This window comes from Tursiops truncatus, chromosome 2 (genome assembly GCF_011762595.2).
Source record: "Tursiops truncatus isolate mTurTru1 chromosome 2, mTurTru1.mat.Y, whole genome shotgun sequence".
NCBI lineage: Eukaryota > Metazoa > Chordata > Mammalia > Artiodactyla > Delphinidae > Tursiops > Tursiops truncatus.
The window spans coordinates 175,989,995-176,016,333 of NC_047035.1; the positions used below are offsets into that span (position 1 = coordinate 175,989,995).

Genomic DNA, 26,339 nt, shown 5'->3' on the forward strand with positions numbered 1-26,339 from the left:
CATGTTATAGTTTTAATAATTAGTAGTTAGACTGGGTTTATACTTCATAAGCATTTACATTTAATTTTCATTTTGCCTTGAGCTTCATGACAGTACATGAATATAATAAAATTAAAACTGATAAAAGTTGATAATGATTTAACTCAATCTCCAGGCATGTCAGATAATGTCATTAATTCAACAACATTTGTTTAGCACTAACTGTTTGCCAGACCCTGTGCAGGTGCTCGCTACATTCTGTATGCCCATTTTTTTGCATCTTAACATAAATGCATAATATTTATGCAATTAAGTTTCTAGTGTTAAAAAAAAAAGAGTGAGGTTAAATGAAGCAAAACTTCCATCATTTGAGCCTTTCTAGAATGTTCCTTCACATAGGGAGAGAAAATCAAGTTACCTGTGACCTATTGGTAGAAATTTGAGCACAGTTCCCTAGGGATATGTTTTATAATTGACACTGTGTCCCAGGTGAACAGGCAGTGTCTTCTCTTGGTGGTAAATGTAAAATACTAGCACACTTTACAATCAGCTGCCTTTTTGATAAGCTAAAGTAATGTAGGTAAAGATACTTATAAATGTCTATATGCACTGAAGTTACGAATGCTTGGGACTCCTTTAGGGTCTCACGTGTCTTATATTACATCACTATCCAAAACTTAACCCACTTGGTTATATTCAGGTTAGCATCCTCAAGAATATATTTTGTATATTCTACTGTTTTAGGTAAATTTAAATTGTTTTCAAATAAGAGTATATGTTCTATGGGAGAGTAGAGGCAGGAAACATTTTTTGAATATGCTGGGCATCCAGCTTGCAGTAAAATGACAGAACCAGAAAAGATCTTGCCAGATATTTTGGCCCATTCTTCCCTCTTCCCCGCTCCCTCCCGCTCTCTGCTTCAGGTAAGTTAATGACTCAGCTTTCTAGGGAAAGTTTCCTTTTATTTTATAAGAAAGCATTTCCACATTTTTCATGTAAGATGCTTTTGCAAGTCACTTTAGAATTATTAACTTATGAATCATAGGAGTTGGCATCATTTAGAAATAAACCACTTCGTTGTCTGGATTGATGGCACTGACAGTAATGCTGCAGAAATCAGCCACTGTCAATGATAGCTAAGGGCTGTGCCAATCTGAGCACGCTCTGTGTGTGTCCATGTGGAATGGATGTGATGAGGTGTCAACTGTTCCACACAGATGTTACCCATTTTTTATACTGTTAGCAGCATATACATTAGAACACATTTTCAGATCTGTTAAGAAAATGAGATGTGGAAATTACTTGTATTGGATGGATTGCCTCTTTTCTTGCTGGGAAATATTTAAAGCTACCTATCGGTGAATGAGTGAGACAGCAAAGGATTTCAGTAATGAATTGTGGAATAATTGTGACGAAGAGTCACAAAGTAAGTTGGCATTGTATTTGCGTTGTAATTAGATGTATTGAACAAATGGACAGTGGGAGTTTTGTAGTAAGAAATATTGACTTTTTTTACCAGGAGACCAGTGTCTCAAGTAGGAAACTTAAAATTTTCCTTCATTCTGGGGAAAGTCAGTATATTATAGTTTTTGGTCACTTACCAGTGATACAGAAAATGTACTAAGTGAAAAGGAAATGTTTTGCCTGCTTGATAATTATCTGTCCATTCCTTATATGATTCGAAAATCAGGGTGTGAAATGTAAGTCTGTTTTATGGTCTTATATTAAACCTGAAAGACTATTTAAGATAGGAAATAAGCACCTTCAGTTTAAAAACTACTCAGTATTCTTCAGTCTATCAAGAACTAAACAACAGAGGCTGAAATAAAACTGAAGTAATTACAAAAAATTCACTGCATATTTTTCTAAGCAGCTTTATTTAAAAGGTTTTATTTAAGGCTTAAGGAAAGTTTGTTGTTTTTGTTTTCCTGTTAAGATTACTAAAAAGGACAGAGATCCTAAGATGTGACCTCTGTAGTGATGTTATTTGGTGAAATTCATGAGCTGCAAATCTGGCTGCAGATGAAGAGCTGCTTTGTAAAAAGCGTGAGAGATTTGTAAATGGAAGTGAAAAGCTGCTTCTTCCCAGCTGAATGATCAAACACATTTTTGGAGGAAAACATTGGTTGAACAGGTGTTCAGTATTACGAACTTGTGATGTAAAGAATGCAACAACTGAATCTGGCAGAGATCCACGTATTAAATTCTTTGTTCTTAAGAACCAAAATTTCCTGCTGCAGAAAATCAACTCACATTTGTGCTCCATGAAAAATAAGATATTGAAAACTTACAGAATTCACATAAAGAATGTATAATTGTGTTACATCACTTACTTTCAAGCTTTTTGCCAGCATTTATAAGAATCATGTTTCTTTCTTAAAAATCACTGCGTTTTTTAATATTTTCTTTTTATGAATGCTGTAAGATAGTATTTAATCCTATTTCTTTTCATTAATGACTTTTAAAAGGTTTTATTAAGAAAAAAGTAGAAGTTTACATATATTTATTGGCCTTTTTATAAGAAGTGACTCACATAATTCATATGAATTTGTAATCACCACTTCCTCATGAATTAGATGGGAAACAGGTATTTTATTTTAGAATAAATACTCTGTATAATAAGTCAGCTGTAGCATTAGGAAGAAAACTCAATCTGTCTTCCAAATCAGTAATATATCCATGAGATCGCTTGGCCTTGTAACCTTCTTAAACCTAATTTTGCTACTTGTTTAGAAAATAATGTCTTGTTGTGAATTTTGATCTCAGAGGGGAAAAAAAAAATCTCTAGTAATTTCAAAACCAGCAACCTGAGGATCTGCCCCAAACAGAGAAGCCAATTAGAAGGTGTATGAGAGTGATCCCCCAGAAGAGACGAGGAAAAAGTTAATTTCTGTGCGGCTGAAATACAAGCTTGGGCAATTTTAGCTTCCTGACTACAGGTGTGACAGAACGCAGCTGATCAAACCAGGCAGGAATTTGCATCACACTCTGTTTACTTTCAGCTGCCCAATGAGCCATGCCCAATCTGGAAGCCAGAGAGAACCTGGAAAAGGAGCGTGTAGGGCTGTAACTTCATACTGAGAAGACTGCCGTGGACACGGCTTAGGAGCTTGCATTTGGTCACGTTTGGGCCAAAGAATGTATAGCTGTCCACGGTGTGCCAAAAAGCCTGCACAGGTTTTTAAAACATTGAAAACCGGTTTAAAATGTCATCCGCGTTTGGCAGCCCACCTATCTGGGGTCGGCTATCATTTTCAATAAGTCACCAAATAGTTCAAAGTAGGCTCCTCATCTGGCCCCCAGTTCCTAAAATCCTATAAACTGAAGTGAACTATGTTACAGGTATTTTTTCTGTGTGCCGGATTTTCAAGTGGGAACTTGAAGGCCCAAACAAAAGTGAGGGTGTGACAAAGTTGTCTTCAGTATCTATGGGTCACATTTGTTGCATTCACCTGGATTCCCCTCCTGTCCTGCTACTGTTTCCCATTCCGTGCTTCTCAGCCCCAAAGGGGGCTACAGTGGAGGTTGCTAGTTTAGGAAGGGGTAGATTGACAGAGGTGTAGTATACAAAATGGAAAGTAACGACTAAAAGGTATAGCCTGTTCTAAACAGGTGTGCCAACGATAAGCTGCTCATGAAACCATTTTATTTGGAAGTACAGTTTATCAGTTTCCAGTTACTTTATTAAACTAATAATCTCATCCATTGAGTTAATCGTATCATTATCTCCACGTCAGCCAAGAACTCTCAGGACCACACACTGCACTTGATCACCATCAGAGACCGTGTCGTCTCACAGTTCATGGGTTTGGACCCCCGTTTCTCATGCAACGTTATGTCCCTCTGTCTCTCTGGACACAGAGCTTTTTTGTTTTGTTTTTAATTTTTCTAAATTGAGGTAGAATTGTTTACAGTATCATATAAGTTTCAGGTGTACAGCACAGTGATTCACAATTTTTAAAAGTTATATTCTATTTATAGTTACTATAAAATATTGGCTGTATTCCCCGAAAGCAGGCACACTTGTCTTGTTCCTGATCTGGGAGAGAAACTTTCATTCTTTCACCATGGAGTATGATCTCAGCTGTGGGTTTTTCCTACTTGGCCTTTATTATGTTGAGATCATTTTCCTCTATTCCTAGTTTGTTGAGCTTGTTTTTTTAATCATATGAGGATGTTGAATTTTGTCAAATACTTCTTCTGCGTCAATTGATGTGCTCTTATGGGTTTAACCTTTATTCTGTTAATGCAGGGCGGTATACTGATTGACTTTCTTGTATTGAGCCACCCATGCTTTCTAGGAATAAATTCCACTTTGTCATGACGTGTACTCCTATTGAATCTGGGTTGCTGCTGTTCTGCTGAGGACTGCGGCTTTCATTTTTTATACTGTCCTTATTTGGCTCTGGTATCAGAGTAATGCTAGCCTCATACACTGCATTTGGGAGTGTTATCTTCTCTTCAGTTCTTTGGAAGAGTTTGAGGATTGTTGTTAATTTTTATTTAAATGTTCAGTAGAATTCACCAGTGAAACCATCCAGTCCTGGGCTTTTCTTTGTTGGAAGGTTTTTGATTACTGATTCAATTTCCTTACTTATAACTTATATAGATCTGTTCATATTTTCTGTTTCTTCATGGTCCAGTCTTGGTAGGTTATGTGTTTCTAGAAATTTATCCGTTTCTTCTAGGTTATCCAATTTGTTGGCATACAACTGTTGATAGTATTCTTACAATCCTTGTTATTTCTCTAAATTGTTATGTCCCTTCTTTCATTTTGGATTTGAGTCTTCTCTTTTTTTCTTCATTAATCTAGCTAAGGATTTGTCAGTTTTGTTTTGAATAGCCAACTCTTGGTTTCATTGATTTTTCTCTACTGTTTTTCTGTTTTTTTCTTTAGGAAATAGAGTGATGTCTTCTTTAACCCAATAGTTATTTACAAGTGTATTGCTTAATTATCACATATTTGTGTATTTTCCAGTTTTCCTTCTGTTGCTGATTTCTATTTTCATTCAGTCATTGTGTTCAGGAAAGGTAATTTGTATGATTTCAATCTTTTTTTTTTTTAAGTTAGACTGATTTTGTGGCCTAAAATATAGTCTTCCTGGAGAATGTTCTATGCGCACTTGAGAAAAATGTATATTCTGCTGTTGCGTAAAGTGTTTTATATATGTCTGTTAGATCCAGTTGGTCTATAGTGTTGTTTAATTCCTCTGTTTCCTTATTGATCTTCTGTCTGATTGTCCCATCCATGATTGAAAATGGGGTATTGAAGTATCCCACTCTTGTTTTTAAGGAGCTGTCTGTTTCTTCCTTCAGTTCTGTCAATGTTTGCTTTATATATTTTGGGATTTATACAAATGTTTATAATTATTGTATTATATCTAGTTGAATTGACCCTCTTATCATTATACATCCTTCTTTCTCTTTTCAAATAGTTTTTGACTTTTCATGGAATATCTTCCCATATATATATTTTTTTTTCGGTACGCGGGCCTCTCACTGTTGTGGCCTCTCCCGTTGCGGAGCACAGGCTCCGGACGCACAGGCTCAGCGGCCATGGCTCACGGGCCCAGCCGCTCCATGGCATGTGGGGTCTTCCCGGACTGGGGCGTGAACCCGTGTCCCCTGCATCGGCAGGCGGACTCTCAACCACTGAGCCACCAGGGAAGCCCTCTTCCCATATTTTTACTTTCAGTCTATGTGTGTCCTTAGACCTACAGTGAATCTCTTGTAGACATCACACTGGATCTTTTTTTAAAAATCCATTCAGCCCATCTGTGTATTTTGATTGGGGAGTTTAATCCATTTATATTTAGAGTAATTACTGATAGGGAAGCACTTACTTTTGCTATTTTAATATTTGTTTTCTGTATGTTTTGTGGCTTTTTCCCCTCATTTCATTCATTAATGCTTTCCTTTGTGTTTAGTTGATTTTTTGTAGTGCCATATTTTTATTCCCTTCTCCTTTCCTTCTGTGCATATTCTATAGATATTTTCTTTGTGGTTACCATGGGGATTACATATAGTATCCTCAAGTTATGACAGTTTACCTTAAATTGATACAACTTCAGTTGCATGCAGGCACTTTACTCCTTTACAATTCCGCTTTCCCACTCCCCCTTGATGTTCCCAATGCCACAAATTACATCTTTACATGTTGTGTACCCAATAACATAGATTTATAACTATTTTTATGAATTTGTCTTTTAAATCTTATAGAAAATAAAAAGTAGAGTTACAAACCAAATTACTATAACACTGCTATTTGTATTTTTCTGTTTACCTTTATCAGGTCTCTTTAAGTTTATCCTAAAGTATATTGAACCTCTTGGGTTTATATATCCATGTATTTATACTCAAATTTGGAATGTTTTCAGCCATTATTTCTTCACATAATCTCTCTGCCCCTTTCTCTCTCTCTCTCTTTTTTTCTCCTTACATTTAGTAATTTCAAATGTCCTGTCTTCAGGTTCACTGATTCTTTCTTCTTCCTATTTGAGTCTGTTATTTTATACCTCTAGTTAATTTTTCAATTCAGTTATTATATTTTTCAGTGCTACAATTTGTACTTGGTGCTTTAAAAAAATTCTATCTTTTTGCTGATATTCTCATGTTATTTCTATATCATTTTCCTTATTTTCCTTAATTCTTTGTGTATTTCTTGAGCATTTTGAGCATACTTAAGTTAGATGTTTCAAAGTCTTCGCCTGATACATCTGTAAGTCTGATGCATTTGTTTCTTCAGGGTTGGTTTCTGGAGATTTACTTTGTTCCTTTGAGTGAGCCATGTTTTCCTTTTTCTTGGTGTACCTTGTGGGTTTTTTTGTTGAAAATCGGGCATTTGAAAAAACAGCCACTAGTCGTTTCAGATTGACTTGGCAGACTTTCACTAGTCATTCTTGTCATTCCTGTTGGAATCACCTAGGGTAAAGGTGTAAGGTCTTCGCAGATCTTTTCTGGGCATGTGTTTTATCTGGCCCAGTGTGTCTGTCTACTTAAAATGTCCCGCATATTCGTAGCTGCTTTTAATGTCTTAATTTCCCCAAGAGTCTCACCCCAGCTTTTTCTTGGGGACTTAAATGTTCTATTTTATTCCTCTTCTTATAACTTCTTGCCCTGAGGTGTCTGTGAGTCTGCAGTCCCCCTGCAATTTTCACACCCCACAATGAGTACCATTGTCTTCCACAGCTGCTGCCACCTGAGGTCCAGCATATGCCACAATTTCACATCTAAGTTCTTAGTCACATGAGACAGGGACCAGTCTCTCAGGTAGCTTCATCCACAGGCCAGAGTGTTGCAAGTCGTTTCTGTTCCTCTTGTTCTGGTCAAGGGAGGGGACTGGGAATTGGCCCGCTTCCTCCTGACCTGTAGCATTGCCAGGAAGGGGATGGGACATGGGCAAGTAAAAATGCCAGGAAATTTCCTGAAGTTCTGAATGTGACTTTATCTTGGTTCAGTGTTTGTTTATTTACTATAGATCTCTGAATTGGTTTCCAGAGCTCCTATAAAGTTACTTTAGCCAGTCTGTTAGTTGTTTATTTAATGTTTCCATGGGGGAACAAGTGTCTGGTGCTTCTAAGTCCACCATCTTGGAAATGTCTCCATGCTTTCTGATGAGAAGTCAGATACTGGTATTAATGAAGTTCCCTTGTACATGATAGCCATGTACAACTTTCAAGAGCAGCCTGCAACTTTCAAGATCCTCTCTTTGTCTTTCAACAGTTTAATTATAATGTCTAGGTGTGTATCTGAGTTTATTATACTTGGAATTCCTTAAGATACCTGAATATATAGGTTAAATTTTTTTTCCCAAATTTGTGAAGCTTTTGCCCTTATTTCTTCAAATATTCTTTCTGTCCCTTTCTCTTCTTCCAGATCTCTCATGTACATAGGTTGGTATGCTTGATGGTATCCTGTAGGTCTCTGAGAATGTGTTCATTTTTCTTCATTTTTTGTTTGGCTCCTCAGACTTGATAATCTGAACTGACCTATCTTCAAATTCACCAAGTCTCTTTTCTGCCCGCTCACATCTGATGTTGGGCCCATATAGTAAATTTCCCATTTCGGTTATTGAACATTTCAGCTCCAGAATTTCTAATTGACTTTTTTTTATAAGTTAAATCTCTTTATTAATGTTCTCTACTTCCTGAGACATTGTTCTCAAACTTTAATTGTTTAGGCATGGTTTCCTTTAGTTCCTTGTACATATTTATAATAGCTGATTTAAAGTCTTTATCTAATAAGTCCAACATGGTACAGGCTTCCTTACAGTCAGATTTTATTGACTGCTTTCTTTCCCTGGGGTGTACTTTGTGGCATACTTTTTTTTTTTTTGTATATCTTATAACTTTTTATTGGAAACCTTATATTTAAAATAATATAATTTAGAAACACTGGAAATCAGATTCCCCCCTTTTCAGGGGTTGTGTTCCTGCTGTTTGTTGTTGTTTTTGCTATTGTTTGTTATTGACTTTCTTGGACTAATTCTGTCACATCTGTGTTCCTTCTCAGTGTGACCACTGAGGTTTCTTCTCAGTTAGCTCGTTGGACAGCTAACGAGTTGATGCAGCTTTTCTTAAACACTTTGCATCATTAGATTCTTACCGTTTGGTGTGGGGCCCTGTGTACATTCCGTGGCAGGCACAGAACACCGGCAGCTCACACATCTGTCTTGCCCTTCACTTCTCGTGTAGGGCCTCACGGTCATGCAGACAAGCGATCGCACTGCCTCAGGTCTTTTCTGAGCACGCGCATATCCCTACACTTGCCTGTGGCATTTTAAAGCCCCAGGAATATGGTGGACTTTTTCAAAGCCCTCTATAGACCTCACATTTCCAAGATTTTCCTTTTAATTTTTTTTTTTGGTCCAGCCTCTTGTTTGTCCCAACTGATATTGCCGTCTCAGCTTTTATGTTCAATAATTGCTGCTGATTTGTTTTTTTAAGACACACCCTGAGGATAGGACTTTCCTCATGAAATGAGTCCTGAGGTAAAGACAAGCCTTTGGAGCTTTTCCTAAAAGTTGCCATTCAGGTCAAATAGTGACCATTCTTTTGTAATGAGGCTTTTGGGGGAGCTCCAAACCCATTCTTCCCCCTCCTGTGGCTGCCAGGCTGCAGGTTTTTCACAGATACCATGGTTTCCAGGCCGTTGGTTTTCAAGGCTACTGCAGAGCTGGGGAGAGGAAGGTGGGAAAGTTAAGATGCCACAAAGCTCACTGTTCTTACTGAAGTTCAGCTGTTTTTCTTGAATAAACACCCCTGTTACAAGCCTTTCATTAAATTCGAGAGTTCCAAAAATGTTGATTTGGCCATTTTTTGCCAGTGTACTCACTGTTGTTATAGACGATCGTATCCTTACCCTACCATTCCACAAGCGCTTGGGCATTTAGGTTAATCATTTTTGCACTGATGCTACGATTTTGGAAGTAATAGCAACACAATTTGATAATTATCCAGATTGGTTATTCTCCAGTCTAGATACATGTCATCTTCAGAGCTTTAAAAACGATATCCTCATGCAAGAGGCTTAACCCTTGTTCTGTCTGTTGAGATTGAGGCCTTGGCATACATATTTCTAAAAAGTCACCCCAGGTGTTTATGATGTGAAACCAAGGCTGAGAACCACTGATCTAGATCTTATTTATTTTGAATCCCACAACGTAAAATAGTACGTTACATTTCTGAGGTTCCACATGGCTATCTCAGGAGGTAAGAAGTCTGCCAGTCTCTGTTCTAGTCAGACCACATCTGGAGCTGTGTTAAACTCGGTGTGTTCTCAGAGAAACTTCGATAAATGAGAGGGAAGACCAATGAAAACCATTTACTGTGAAAATCAGTTAAAGGTACACACAGAAAATGAGGGAGACCAGGTAGCTGGCTTCAAATGTTAGAAGAACATTCATGAAAATTAGTTGCAGGTAGTATAATGTTCATTATGAGTTAAGGAGATTCATCTGATGAACTGGGAAGCTAATCACATATTTATAAAAAATACGATATAACAGACCCGACAAGTAAACTTTTGGAATAGAATCTCTTCATAAATTAGAGACTCCCTGTTTTATTGTTTTTGTTTTTTTGAAGTGTAGTATTCCATACAGTTAATTTTTTTCAAGGTTATGGTTTCAAGTATTATTCTTAGCCTGATCTACACAGCTCACTGATTGGATCTTAACCAGAAACTGGTTTACCCATCTTGATCTGTGGGTTATTGACGATAAGTGGGAAAAATTCTACATATATATATATGCATATGTATATGTACAGATTTACATGCAATAGGTACTTTACGATAATGTGTCTTACATTTGCTTAGCACCTTGTACTTACAGACTTCTTTCAAATACATCATTGGCTAAGAAGGTCACTTAATTACCTCCATAAGCCTCTGAATACACAGTGGTGCTTCACAAATTCGACCTCCTCATTAACAGACTATGGCATCTAAAGCAGAATCAACATAGGACATAGTAAAATCGAAAAATCACAGTTGACCGTGATAATTTAAAAGATTATCTTAAATTAGGCTAAGAAGTAGACAAAAATCAGAACCATTAAATTTTTAAAAAATTTATCTTGTGAATTAATTGGATAAAGCCACCTTCAATGTTTAATACATTTTCTGCTACACAAATCTAGACTGTGAGCCACCATGTCATTTATTTCACTGGAAATTAATTTATTGTTCCTTCAGTTCAGAAGGAAAGGAATGATCAGTGATGTTCTATTTTTGATTTTTGAAGAACTACATTTGAAAGTGTAAAGTAATTCTAGATCAGCTATATATATATATTTAAGCTGTAGGACTTGTTAACTACTAGGACCAGAACAAGGGTCTTATTGTGAAAGAGCCACACAAACTGTCTGCTCTCCTTGAGTATATAGAGGTATATTTAGAATTTGAAAAGCAATTTATTGAGTATATCTTTAGGAAAAGATCTGCCTGTTCAGTTTGGTTTCTCTGACATGCTATTCTAATGTGAACGTAGCATTTTTGAAAGTTTTTATATGCAATGTACTCTTTTAAAATCTCTTTCAAATATTATATTATGCATTGTATGGGCTCTATATGGCACAGAGCAGTGTTTTTATAGCCCTTCTAGTCAAAAATTTTTTTCTGAAGTCACGTTACTCTTGTCTTGCATGTGCTTTAAAGTTGCATTCTGTGTACCTCACCTCCTCAGAAAGCTGCCGGTTTTTTTGATGGAGGCAAGAGAGGGAGTTTCAAGCCTGTTGTTTTATTGCTCTGTGCCAAACATCCGGGTTCCTGTTTTATTCATCAATCTATAAAAAATAATCTGTCCTAATATCTTCCTATTAGTTGAATTTTTTTTTATCAGTCACTTAGACTTTATTATTATTTATCCTAAAAATATTTTTTTACATCTTTATTGGAGTATAATTGCTTTACAGTGGTGTGTTAGTCTCTGCTTTATAACAAAGTGAATCAGTTATACATATACATATGTTCCCATATCTCTTCCCTCTTGCGTCTCCCTCCCTCCCACCCTCCCTATCCCACTCCTCCAGGCGGTTGATCACAAAGCACCGAGCTGATCTCCCTGTGCTATGCGGCTGCTTCCCACTAGCTATATACCTTACGTTTGGTAGTGTATATATGGCCATGCCTCTCTCTCTCTTTGTCACAGCTTACCCTTCCCCCTCCCCATATCCTCAAGTCCATTCTCTAGTAGGTCTATGTCTTTATTTCTGTCTTACCCCTAGGTTCTTCATGACATTTTTTTCCCCTTTAAATTCCATATATATGTGTTAGCATACGGTATTTGTCTTTCTCTTTCTGACTTACTTCACTCTGTATGACAGACTCTAGGTCTATCCACGTCATTACAAATAGCTCAATTTCGTTTCTTTTTATGGCTGAGTAATATTCCATTGTATATATGTGCCACATCTTCTTTATCCATTCATCCGATGATGGACACTTAGGTTGTTTCCATCTCCGGGCTATTGTAAATAGAGCTGCAATGAACATTTTGGTACATGACTCTTTTTGAATTCTGCTTTTCTCAGGGTATATGCCCAGTAGTGGGATTGCTGGGTCATATGGTAGTTCTATTTGTAGTTTTTTAAGGAGCCTCCATACTGTTCTCCACAGTAGCTATATCAATTTACATTCCCACCAGCAGTGCAAGAGGGTTCCCTTTTCTCCACACCCTCTCCAGCATTTATTGTTTCTAGATTTTTTGATGATGGCCATTCTGACCAGTGTGAGATGATATCTCATTGTAGTTTTGATTTGCATTTCTCTAATGATTAATGAAGTTGAGCATTCTTTCATGTGTTTGTTGGCAGTCTGTATATCTTCTTTGGAGAAATATCTATTTAGGTCTTCTGCCCATTTTTGGATTGGGTTGTTTATTTTTTTGTTATTGAGCTGCATGAGCTGCTTATAAATTTTGGAGATTAATCCTTTGTCAGTTGCTTCATTTGCAAATATTTTCTCCCATTCTGAGGGTTGTCTTTTGGTCTTGTTTATCATTTCCTTTGCTGTGCAAAAGCTTTGAAGTTTCATTAGGTCTCACTTGTTTATTTTTGTTTTTATTTCCATTACTCTAGGAGGTGGGTCAGAAAGGATCTTGCTGTGATTTACGTCATAGAGTGTTCTGCCTATGTTTTCCTCTCAGATTTGGATAGTTTCTGGCCTTACATTTAGGTCTTTAATCCATTTTGAGCTTATTTTTGTGTATGGTGTTAGAGATTGTTCTAATCTCATACTTTATATGTACCTGTCCAGTTTTCCCAGCACCGCTTATTGAAGAGGCTGTCCTTTCTCCACTGTGCATTCCTGCCTCCTTTATCAAAGATAAGGTGACCATATGTGTGTGGGTTTATCTCTGGGCTTTCTATCCTGTTCCATTGATCTATCTTTCTGTTTTTGTGCCAGTACCATACTGTCTTGATTACTGCACCTTTGTAGTATAGTCTGAAGTCAGGGAGCCTGATTCCTCCAGCTCTGCTTTTCGTTCTCTAGATTGCTTTGGTTATTCGGGGTCTTTTGTGTTTCCATACAAATTGTGAAATTTTTTGTTCTAGTTCTGTGAAAAATGCCAGTGGTAGTTTGATAGGGATTGCATTGAATCTGTAGATTGCTTTGGGTAGTAGAGTCATTTTCACAATGTTGATTCTTCCAATCCACGAACATGGTATATCTCTCCACCTATTTGTATCATCTTTAATTTCTTTCATCAGTGTCTTATAATTTTCTGCATACAAGTCTTTTGTCTCCTTAGGTAGGTTTATTCCTAGATATTTTATTCTTTTTGTTGCAGTGGTAAATGGGAGTGTTTCCTTAACTTCTCTTTCAGATTTTTCATCATTAGTGTATAGGAATGCCACAGATTTCTGTGCATTTATTTTGTTTCCTGCTACCTTACCAAATTCATCGATTAGCTCTAGCAGTTTTCTGGTAGCGTCTTTAGGATTCTCTATGTATAGTATCATGTCATCTGCAAACAGTGACAGCTTTACTTCTTCTTTTCTGATTTGGATTCCTTTTATTTCCTTTTCTTCTCTGATTGCTGTGGCGAAAACTTCCAAAACTATGTTGAATAAGAGTGGTGAGAGTGGGCAACCTTGTCTTGTTCCTGATCTTAGTGGAAATGCTTTCAGTTTTTCACCATTGAGGACGATGTTGGCTGTGGGTTTGTCATATATGGCCTTTATTATGTTGAGGAATGTTCCCTCTATGCCTACTTTCTGCAGGGTTTTTATCACAAATGGGTATTGAATTTTGTCGAAAGCTTTCTCTGCATCTATTGAGATGATTATATGGTTTTTCTCCTTCAATTTGTTAATATGGTTTATCACATTGATTGATTTGCGTATATTGAAGAATCCTTGCATTCCTGGAATAAACCCCACTTGATCATGGTGTATGATCCTTTTAATGTGCTGTTGGATTCTGTTTGCTAGTATTTTGTTGAGGATTTTTGCATCTATGTTCATCAGTGATATTGGCCTGTAGTTTTCTTTCTTTGTGACATCCTTGTCTGGTTTTGGTATCAGGGTGATGGTGGCCTCATAGAATGAGTTTGGGAGTGCTCCCCCCTCTGCTATATTTTGGAAGAGTTTGAGAAAGATAGGTGTTAACTTTTCTCTAACTGTTTGATAGAATTCGCCGTGAAACCATCTGGTCCTGAGCTTTTGTTTGTTGGAAGATTTAATCACAGTTTCAATTTCAGTGCTTGTGATTGGTCTGTTCATATTTTCTATTTCTTCCTGATTCAGTCTTGGCAGGTCGTGCATTTTTAAGAATTTGTCCATTTCTTCCAGGTTGTCCATTTTATTGGCATAGAGTTGCTTGTAGTAATCTCTCATGATCTTTTGTATTTCTGCAGTGTCAGTTGTCACTTCTCCTTTTTCATTTCTAATTCTATTGATTTGAGTCTTCTCCCATTTTTTCGTGATGAGTCTGGCTAGTGGTTTATCTATTTTGTTTATCTTCTCAAAGAACCAGCTTTTATTTTTATTGATCTTTGCTATTGTTTCCTTCATTTCTTTTTCATTTATTTCTGATCTGATTTTTATGATTTCTTTCCTTCTGCTAACTTTGGGGGTTTTTTGTTCTTCTTTCTCTAATTGCTTTAGGTGCAAGGTTAGGTTGTTTACTCGAGATGTTTCCTGTTTCTTAAGGTAGGATTGTATTGCTATAAACTTGTCTCTTAGAATTGCTTTTGATGCGTCCCATGGATTTTGGGTCGTCATGTCTCCATTGTCATTTGTTTCTAGGTATTTTTTAATTTCCTCTTTGATTTCTTCAGTGATCACTCGTTATTAAGTAGTGTATTGTTTAGCTTCCATGTGTTTGTATTTTTTACTGATCTTTTCCTGTAATTGATATCTAGTCTCATAGCATTGTGGTCAGAAAAGATACTTGAAACAAATTCAATTTTCTTAAATTTACCGAGGCTTGATTTGTGGCCCAAGATATGATCTATCATGGAGAGTGTTCCATGAGCACTTGAGAAAAATGTGTATTCTGTTGTTTTTGGATGGAATGTCCTATAAATATCAATTAAGTCCATCTTGTTTAATGTATCATTGAAAGCTTGTGTTTCCTTATTAATTTTCATTTTGGATGATCTGTCCATTGGTGAAAGTAGGGTGTTAAAGTCCCCTACTATGAATGTGTTAGGTCGATTTCCCCTTTTATGGCTGTTAGTATTTGCCTTATGTATTGAGGTGCTCCTATGTTGGGTGCATAAATATTTGCAATTGTTATATCTTCTTCTTGGATCGATCCCTTGATCATTATGTAGTGTCCTTCTTTGTCTCTTCTAATAGTCTTTATTTTAAAGTCTGTTGTGTCTGATATGAGAATTGTTACTCCAGCTTTCTTTTGGTTTCCATTTGCATGGAATATCTTCTTCCATCCCCTTATTTTCAGTCTGTATGTGTCCCTAGGTCTGAAGTGGGTCTCTTGTAGACAGCATGTATATATGGGTCTTGTTTTTGTATACAGTCAGCCAATCTGTGTCTTTTGGTGGGAGCATTTAGTCCATTTACATTTAAGGTAATGATCGATATGTATGTTCCTATTCCCATTTTCTTAATTGTTTGCGTTCGTTATTGTAGGTGTTTTCCTTCTCTTGTGTTTCTTGCCTAGAGAAGTTCCTTTAGCAGTTGTTGTAGAGCTGGTTTGGTGGTGCTGAACTCTCTCAGCTTTTGCTTGTCTGTAAAGGTTTTAATTTCTCCATCAAATCTGAATGAGATCCTTGCTGGGTAGAGTAATCTTGGTTGTGGGTTTTTCTCCTTCATCACTTTCAGTATGTCCTGCCACTCCCTTCTGGCTTGCAGAGTTTCTGCTGAGAGATCAGCTGTTAACCTTATGGGGATTCCCTTGTGTGTTATTTGTTGTTTTTCCCTTGCTGCTTTTAATATGTTTTCTTTGTATTTAATATTTGACAGTTTGATTAATATGTGTCTTGGCGTATTTCTCCTTGGATTTATCCTGTATGGGACTCTCTGTGCTTCCTGGACTTGATTAACTATTTCCTTTCCCATATTAGGGAAGTTTTCAACTATAATCACTTCAAATATTTTCTCAGTCCCTTTCTTTTTCTCTTTTTCTTCTGGAACCCGTATAATTCGAATGTTGGTGAGTTTAATGTTGTTCCTGAGGTCTCTGAGACTGTCTTCAGTTCTTTTCATTCTTTTTTCTTTATTCTGCTCTGCAGTGGTTATTTCCACTATTTTATCTTCCAGGTCACTTATCTGTTCTTCTGCCTCAGTTATTCTGCTATTGATCCCATCTAGAGTATTTTTCATTTCATTTATTGCGTTGTTCATCGTTGTTTCATCTTTAGTTCTTCTAGGTCCTTGTTAAGTGTTTCTTGCATTTTGTCCATTCTATTTCCAAGATTTTGGATCATCTTTACTATCATTATTCTGAATTCTTTTTCAGGTAGACTGCCTATTTCCTCTTCATTTGTTAGGTCTGATGGGTTTTTATCTTGCTCCTTCATCTGCTGTGTGTTTTTCTGTCTTCTCATTTTGCTTATCTTACTGTGTTTGGGATCTCCTTTTTGCAGGCTGCAGGTTCATAGTTCCCGTTGTTTTTTGTGTCTGTCCCCAGTGGCTCAAGTTGGTTCAGTGGGTTGTGTAGGCTTTCTGGTGCGGGGGACTAGTGCCTGTGTTCTGGTGAATAAGGCTGGATCTTGTCTTTCTGGTGGGCAGGTCCACATCTGGTGGTGTGTTTTGGGGTGTCTGTGGACTTATTATGATTTTAGGCAGTCTCTCTGCTAATGGGTGGGGTTGTGTTCCTGTCTTGCTAGTTGTTTGGCATAGGGTGTCCAGCACTGTAGCTTGCTGGTCGTTGAGTGAAGCTGGGTGCTGGTGTTGAGATGGAGGTCTCTGGGAGATTTTCGCCTTTTGATATTATGTGGAGCTGGGAGGTCTCTTGTGGACCAGTGTCCTGCAGTTGGCTCTCCCACCTCAGAGGCACAGCACTGACTCCTGGCTGCAGCACCAAGAGCCTTTCATCCACACGGTTCAGAATAAAAGGGAGAAAAAGTAGAAATAAAAAAGTGTTAAAAGTAGAAAGAAAGGAGGGATGGAGAGAGGGAGGGATGGAGGAAGGAAGGAAGGAGGGAAGGAAGGAAGAAAAAAGAATATAAAGTGAAATAAAATAAAGTAAGATAAAATATAATAAAGTTATTAAAATAAAAAAATAATTATTAAGAAAAAAGGACGGATAGAACCCTAGGACAAATGGTGGAAGCAAAGCTATACAGCATAAATCTTGCTCTCGAAGCCCACCTTCTCAATTTGGGATGATTCGTTGTCTATTCATGTATTCCACAGATGCAGGTACATCAAGTTGATTGTGGAGCTTTAATCCGCTGCCCCTGAGGCTGCTGGGAGAGATTTCCCTTTCTCTTCCTTGTTCGCACAGCTCCCCGGGTTCAGCTTTGGATTTGGCCCCGCCTCTGTGTGTAGGTTTCCTGAAGGCGTCTGTTCTTCGCTCAGACAGGATGGGGTTAAAGGAGCAGCTGATGCGGGGGCTCTGGCTGACTCAGGCCGGGGGGGGGGGGGGTTGGGAGGGGCACGGAGTGCGGGGCGGGCCTGCGGCGGCAGAGGCCGGCGTGACGTTGCACTAGCCTGAGGCGCGTGGTGAGTTCTCCCGGGGAAGTTGTCCCTGGATCCCGGGACCCTGGCAGTGGCGGGCTGCACAGGCTCCCCGGAAGGGGGGTGTGGAGAGTGACCTGTGCTCGCACACAGGCCCCTTGGTGGCGGCAACAGCAGCCTTAGCGTCTCATGCCCGTCCCTGGGGTCCGCGCTTTTAGCCGCGGCTCGTGCTCGTCTCTGGAGCTCCTTTAAGCGGCGCTCTTAATCCCCTCTCCTCGCGCACCAGGAAACAAAGAGGGAAGAAAAAGTCTCTTGCCTCTTCGGCAGGTCCAGACTTTTCCCCGGACTCCCTCCCGGCCAGCCGTGGCGCACTAACCCCCTGCAGGCTGTGTTCACGCCGCCAACCCCAGTCCCCTCCCTGCGCTCCGACCGAAGCCCGAGCCTCAGCTCCCAGCCCCGCCCGCCCCGGCGGGTGAGCAGACGAGCCTCTCGGGCTGGTGAGTGCCGGTCGGCGCCGATCCTCTGTGCGGGAATCTCCCCGCTTTGCCCTCCGCACCCCTGTGGCTGCGCTCTCCTCCGCGGCTCCGAAGCTTCCCCCCTCCGCCACCCGCAGCCTCCGCCCGCGAAGGGGCTCCTAGTGTGTGGAAACTTTTCCTCCTTCATGGCTCCCTCCCACTGGTGCAGGACCCATCCCTATTCTTTTGTCTCTGTTGTTTCTTTTTACTTTTACCCTACCCAGGTACGTGGGGGGTTCCTTGCCTTTTGGGAGGTCTGAGGTTTTCTGCCAGCGTTCAGTAGGTGTTCTGTAGGAGTTGTTCCACGTGTAGATGTATTTCTGGTGTATCTGTGGGGAGGAAGGTGATCTCCGCGTCTTACTCTTCTGCCATCTTCCCGGAAGCCCCCTACCAGTTGAATTTTAACCAAAAATATTTTGCTAGTTTATATTTTCATCACATTTGTGTATTTGACTTAATTTTGTTTAATTTGAACTTGACATCTTTTCCTACTTATTCAACCGCTCAAGCTTTACTTTGATAGCAGCGTGAAGGTGTTTCATATTCTCTTTTTCAATTATGGTTTTTGTTTGTCTTGGGAAATGTCATTGGCAAAATAGCTTCATCTCTTTTGGAATTATTAACTCTCTGAATTGGGAAGCTTCTTCTGACTGTTTATAAACTAACTGTAATGTGACAACTTCAACTGTTGGCACTTCTAAGTCCAAACACACAGTGTGTAGTGAAAAGACACTAAATGAGAAATCAGGAGATCTAAAGTTGCTTTTTAGTTTTGTCACTCATTGTGCATGAACCTTTAGGAACCTTTAGCCTTCCTATCTATAAAATGAGGATGTCATGTCTTGTTAAGGCAGAGCTGTGAGCATCAGATGAGATAATGTATACAGGAGTCCTTTGTAAACTGCAAAAGAATTAGGCTGTTGTTATTGTATTACTATTACTTATTTATTTTTATTTAAGTATGGTTGATTTACAATGTTACGTCAATTACTGCTGCACAGTAAAGTGATTCAGTTATACACACACACACACACACACACACACACATATACATTCCTTTTGTTATATTCTTTTCCATTATGGTTTATCACAGGATATTGCATATAGTTCCCTGTGCTATACAGTAGGACCTTGTTGTTTATCCATTCTATATATAAAAGCTCACATCTACTAACCCCATCCTCCCACTCCATCCTTCCCCCAACCTCTTCCCCCTGGCAACCACCAGTCTGTTCTCGATGTCCATGATTCTGTTTTTGTTTCATAGATAAGTTCATTTGTGTCATATTTTAGATTCCACATATAAGTCATATCATATGGTATTTGTCTTTCTCTTTCTTTTTTTTACTATTACTATTATTACTATTATCATTATTATTATTAAAGATTTTTCCATTACAGGTAAGTATTTGAATTGTCTATAACCCATATTGTACCAGTGGTGAAGTTGGCAAAGACTAGTTATTAAGACACATGAGAAGGTGGGAAATGTGGTGGATTTCCCAGCTGCTTAGCATTTAGTGAAAGACAGTCTTGGTGGAATAATTACTTTTTCCATCCTCAAATATACTGTCTTCCTTTCCAGAGAAACTATGTGAGGCAAGAAGTCATGTGTCTAAAATCTTTAAAGCTAAAAAGGAAAAAAGGAAAAAAGAAAGAAAGAAAGAATCTCACCTTCAAAACAAATAAACTTTGGAGGGGCTTGTAGGCTTGAGTGTATCACTTCACTGTCCCACAGATTAGAAACGTTAGGAGACCTTGGTGAGCCACGCCCACGACCTCGCTGTCACTGGCTCGCTGGGTCTCTTACCACGCACCTCAGGAAGTTCTTGGATCAGAGGCAGGTGCGATCACTCTCGTTATTCTTCCCCCCGCTGCCCCAGTGCACGGGATCCACTGATAAAGCAGTGAGAGAACCAGGAAGTCACTAGAATGGGAGGCTAAGTGATCGGATGCATTTACACTCCATCTTACAGAGCTAACGCTCTTTTCTTTTTAGTGCTTGTGATTGTGGTTAAGTATCTTAAAGTTATAGTCCCCTTATTCCCTTTATTTTTTCATGATTCAGCAAACATTTATTGAAAGTCCTCTGAGTGACAGACACCAGACAGCATCCCAAGTGAGAGTCAAAGAACAAGACCAGGTGTCTCTGCTCTTGAAGAACTCACACGTTAATGGGGAGAGGACCCATGAGAAAATCATTGCAGTATGATGAAAAGTAAAGAGCTACAGATGCCTTTGGTTTTCAGTAGCCAAATCGGATTTTAGGATGAGCTGATTCAACAGCTCAACGGTGTCTTCAAGGACCAGGCTCTTGTCCTCTTTCTGCTCTGCCATTCTCAGTGTTGTTATAAATAGGAAAACTTTTCCAGAAGATTTCTGAGTTGTCATCTCAGAAGTCATTAGCCACAACTGGGCCATATCTAGGCCATCCCTAAGCAAATCATTGGCAAGGGGAAGGAGACTTCGAGGATAGATTTAGGCCTCTGGGGTTAGAGACGCCCTCCCCTGATGCTTGTCTGTGAGAACTAGACAACCAAACAAAATCAAGACTTGGCCGATTCATTTTGCTGTGCAGTAAAAGCTAACACAACATTGTAAAGCAACTATACTCCAATAAAAATAACCCAAACTGATTACAAATTCTATCTAAAATATAGTTTTATTTGATTTATCTTTATTAAAATTCTATTATATGTGAAAATATAGTCATATATTTATTAAATAACAGATAAAAAGAATATATTGCAAAAAAAGACTTTGCAAACACGAGAGGGTGAGGTTTTTGGACAGAACCATCGAAAAGAATATGGAAGGCAGGGGGTGACCAACACTGAGAAGGGGAGTGGGGAAATTTTCATGGAGGAGCTGTTATTTAAGCTGCTATTAAAAGATGAGTCAGAGTTTTCAGAACTGAGTAGGAGTTTGTAGTTTGGTAGGGCTAAACTCCAGGTAAAGAAAATAAGTTGGTCAAAGATATAAAAGAACATGGTACGTCGGGAACAGCAATAATCCTAGAGGCCGGAATATAGCTTATGCAAGAGTATGGGAAAGAAGAGGTTGGGAAAATACGTGAATGTCATTTAGACCTGATCCTGAAGGAAATGAAGCCAGTAAAGGATTTTAAGAAATCTTCTGTCCCTTTGTCAACGTCTTTCTAGTCTTTTTGGAGGTCTGACACTCATTCCCAAGTAGGTGCCTCAGGAAGGGCCTGTGTTAGCATCACTCCCTGAAGTCATCCATGTTTATAACAGTTTTATCCTTGAAGGTCATTGGGCTTCAAACTTTTGGAAGTTAGAACCTTGCTTCACATTTTCTCTTGAGTAGCTCACACGTGTTACTTTCTTTTCCTTTGCATAAACCATTGCTGTTGGAAAGTCTAAGGATAATAGCTTATTATTTTCTTTAGAGGTGCCTTGGTCTTTTTGCCTGGAAGACCAAAGAATCTTTCTCTGTTTTATTACTGTCCAGCAGTTGTACTAGTATTTGTCTTTATGTTAGCCAATTCTGGGCCAGTTTTCCCTGGTATATTGAGTGACCTTTCAATATATTCTCAGGTTTTATTTATTTCAGGAGAGAGTTTTCTTGAATTACAGTTTTTAAAATTTTGCTCTCTTGTATTGCTTTGTTTCCTTCTTGGGGGCTCTTACTGTACATATGTTAGATCTTCTCTGCCTGTTTGTTCTCCTGAAGCTTTTGTGAGCTCTTTTTCCATCATTTTGGAGTTTTCACATCTTCTGTTTATTTAAAGATATTTCCCATTTTGTTTATTCATTCTTGTGTTACTTCTAGTTTACTCTTTATTTCCAAAATTAATTTTAATTTTATTTCTAAATTTTTATGGATCTTTAAAAATGGGTTTTTACTAATCACCTAATTTGTGAGCTTTAATAATTCTAATCATACTTTCTATGATTTTCTTTTTTTCATTTTTTTCTTGTAGTAACTCCAAATGGAAATTGACTGTGGTCTTTTTATATATAGTGCATTTTTAATTGAAATGAGTTTTCATGGTCTTTTAGGAGAGAGATGTGGGCCAGGGTAGCATTTTTAGTTTCATGGCTCTTAGGATGCCATGTCTGCTACTGTCACAGTGATGGAGAGTAGGCTCAGACTCCTGTGCTCTCTTGCCCTCTTTTTATCTGGACTTTCTCTTCTCTTCTTCCTGTTACCCTTGCCTTGTTCAATTAGGATGCAACCCCAGTAGTTTCTCCTCAGTGCTGGCTTTGTCCTGTGACAAGGCTTCAGTTTTAAGAATTCATGGGACTCAGACCTATAGAACATTCTAGGACCATCATACCTGTGTGTCCTTTTAGTTTTATCCATCCATCAGAGCCTGAGAAGTCAGCTCCCAGCTTCTGTTGCTGTTCCTGAGCTTTCCAATGTGACCTAATGGCAATTTAGTTTCCCTTTGCTTTTCGCCTGCAGATTTCAGAGTTTCTTAGAGCATGTGGGCTTTGTAGCGCTCGGTAACTTGTCCTGATCAGCTTGTATTTGGGGGTTGGTGTAGATATCTAGTTGCTGAATATTGTTGTATGTGTTGTCCCTTTTTTGTTTTGCTATAATACTTGCTCTGTTTCCATAGGGAGATTCAAAAACTATGCCCACCATCATCTTTCAGGAATTCCTCCAGTTTTTTTCTCAAGAAAAAATTGTTAGATAATTATATAATTGATAAATTTACTAGATTATTGATGCATATAACATCACTTAGAAAAGGTTGGGCATATCTGGATTCAAATCCCACTTCTGCCACTTATCAGTTTTCTTTTCACATATTAGTTCATTTCTCTGAGGTTTTTCTCATCTATAAGGTGGAAATACTACTACAACTACCACTACCAAGTACTACCTCAAAGAGTAATTTGAATTAAGTTAAGTTGGACGTTTGACCAGAGGTTAATAAATTCACATTTATAATCTTCTGGTTTGCTTGCATCCTGAAGCACAGAAGTGTAATAAGGTGACAATGTAGAAAGATAATTTCTTTTGTGTTACTTAAAAACCTTTATTGTAGAATTTTAGAAAAAATGGCAATTAAATATTTTCAAAATAATTTTATTGATACATCAGAATTAGGAGGTGTGTCCTAACTATCAGAAATTATATTTAAATTTGACATTGAGAACAAGCCCACCAATATTGCTGATACCATCTCACCTAGCAATCAGGGGAGGCAACATGTTGTGGACAAAGATGCTTTGCCCTTAAAATTGGGAAGAACCTGACTTAGGCCCTTCCTTCATCATTTCCTAGAAGCTTAGTTTGGTTTGTTATACCCTCAGTGAAAATTTTCCTTCCATAGCTGCAAGTTTGCATGTAATCAAATTCAATAAATGTTAATTGAGCATGTACTCACTGTTAGAAACTGGCTTGGGCACTGGGCATACAGCACTGAGCTAGACAGACAGAGGCCCTGCCCTCCTGGAATTTACAGTTCAAGGTCAAAGGCAAACAGATAAGCTAATACCGCATAGAGTATTATAAACAGAGAAGAGGGACTTCCCTCGTGGCACAGTAGTTGAGAGTCCGCCTGCCAATGCAGGGGACGCGGGTTTGGGCCCTGGTCCGGGAAGATCCCACATGGCGTGGAGCAGCTAGGCCTGTGCGCCACAGCTACTGAGCCTGCGTTCTAGAGCCCGCGAGCCACAACTACTGAGCCCATGTGCTGCAACTACTGAAGCCCACGCACCTAGGGCCCATGCCTCTATGGGAGAAGCCACCACAATGAGAGGCCCAGGCACCCCAGCAAAGAGTGGCCCCTGCTCACCGCAGCTAGAGGAAGCCCACACGCAGCAACTGAGATCCCAAAATAAATAATAAATAAAATAAATAAATTAAAAAATAAAAAAATAAACAGAGAAGAACCAGGTATTATAGGAGGAGCGGCTTAACTCAGACTTGAGGTTCAGGAAAGGCTTCCCGAAGAAAATGGCACATTAGCTCGTAGCTGAGGATGTGTAGGAATCCCCAAGCCAATAGGAAAGCAGACAAAAGGGCACGTGCAAAGGCAAGGAGACACGCAGGCAGCACATCTGAGGACGCAAAACGAAGGACTAATGCATAAACAGTGCTTCCAATACTGCTTGAAGTTCAGACTCACCAGGAGGGTTTTTAAAGAATCAGATTTTTTTTTTTATAGGCCCCAGCCCAGACTTGCTGAACTACATTCTCAGAGAACATTTCAGGATTCTGGCTGTTAGCTCCTCTGGGGAGCCACTGGCCTAGGGTGTGTGTGGGGCTGGGGAAGGGGGCTCAAGTCAGGGAGGGCGAGGCAGGGAACCCAGGGGTGCACTGGGAAGGGCTGTAAAGCATGTGTGGAGTTGGGATTTTATCCTAAGGGCGGGGGAGCTATGGAAGGACTGGGGAGGTATGGGGATGAGGAGATCAGATTCATGGTTTATAAGGATCATGGAGTTTACTAAGGCATGGCCCCTGCCGTCATGAGTGATACAATCTAGTTTATGAGGTTCAACATCTTTTTGAACCTCAGTTTTTAAAATCAAAAATGGAAAAACAGTATCTACTTTGCATGGTTATTTGGAGGTTTAACTGAGCTAATTTATGCACAAAGTGCCTGACATATAGTTGATACTCAAAAGCTGTGAATTTCTGTTGTTTGAGAAAACCACGGAGCCAGATAATTGGTGGACATCACGCAGCCGCTGTCCAACACCAGGGGAGGTGGGGTTTCTGTTTCGCCATCTATCTCCAGGTTCCTCTGACAAATTCCTTGTCTCTGCCCACATGGCCATACCGGGACAGAAAGCCCGCTTTTTCTCACTTACTACCTCAGTTACGGTCTTTATGCTGATGACTTCCAAGTCTCTACCTCTAGCCTGGTGTTCACTCCTGAGCCCCAGAGCCGCAAAGCCAACTGACTCCTTAAGTGGAACCCTCCACTTAAATGTCTTGTGGGTACTTCTTCTGTTACCTAACACCACCCTTTCCCACACCAAGAAAACAAAACAAAACCCCACTTTCCAACATTATCAACACCACTAGGGCAAGTCAGAAGCATGGGAATTGAGTCACTCGTCCTTATCTTCTCCAGTTAACCCTCACAAGTCCACACCCTTCTCCTCAGGCTGGACCATCACCTCCTCCAAACCACCACCACCTGTTACCTGAACTTGTGAAACAGCCTGAGTCCCCAACACCATTCTTTGCCCCAACCCTGCAATCCTGAGGGACCTCCCACGAGGCAAAATGGAGAAAGTCGCCTCTGCTGCTTCCCCACACAGTTAATAAGCCTCTTCAGTGGCTTTCGCATGCCGCCGAAGTGAGCCTTACGGTCTCCCATTCTCCCTCTCCTATTTCATGCTCTAACCATCCTCACCCAGAAAAAAGTACCTTGTCTCCCACTCTCGGTTCCTCACCCAGAATCCCCTTCACATTGGACAACCCCTCGCCCCTGAGGTCTCAGCTGGCAAACATCATGGTGGAGGGGCACTCCTTGACTCTCACACCAGCCACGAGTCCCTCGCACACGTATTTGTAGTGTCTTTCGCTCTTCCCCATTAACGCTACTCGGTCTGCTTGTAGCTTCCTAGTGCCCATCTTCCCCACTAGACTGTAGCGACGTGGTGGCTGAGGAGTGTTCACGGTCAGTCCGCGTTGTTCACGGATTCTATCTGGGGGGTCACCTGCTTGCTCACGTTTTTTGTAACTCCCAAATCAGCACTCAGGGCCCTTTCTCAGTCATTCTTGGACATGCACAGAAAAGTAAAATTTTAAGTTGCCCGACACGCACTCTCAGTGGGGGTTGAGCAAGCGGACGCTCTGCGCGCTTGTCTCCGCCCTTGGACCATCAACAAGCCTCCGTCGTGCAGTCTGCTTAGTGCCGCGTTTTCCACATTTTTGTGTTTTTTGTTGGTTTCGCTGTTGAAAATGGCCCCCATGCATAGTACTGAAGTGCAGTCTAGTGTTCCTAAGTGCAAGAAAGCTGTGATGTGCCTTATGGAGAAAATACATGTGCTAGATAAGCTTCATTCAGGCATGAGTTACAGTGTATTGTCTATGGGTTCAATGTTAATGAATTAACGCATATGAAATGAGATGTCTTTAAACAGAAGCACACATAAAACAAGGTTATATTTTGATCAGTTCGTGACAGTGTGACCAGAGGCTTGCAGGAAGCTAGCCCTGTATCTCCCCTAGTAGCAATGGTTCAGTATTAGCTAATTCTGTTTCTGTGATGATTTAATAGAACATAACTACTGCAATAATAAGACTCAATGTGTTTTGTTAACTTCTA

At 39.5% G+C, this 26,339-nt stretch overlaps 1 protein-coding gene across 2 annotated transcripts in view; it reads left to right on the forward strand.

Annotated features, from left to right (window-relative positions):
- The window catches only part of ODAD2 (outer dynein arm docking complex subunit 2), a 197,453-nt gene that overhangs the window by 91,875 nt on the left and 79,239 nt on the right, over positions 1 to 26,339 (forward strand). The gene's annotated exons all lie outside the window — the stretch shown is intronic.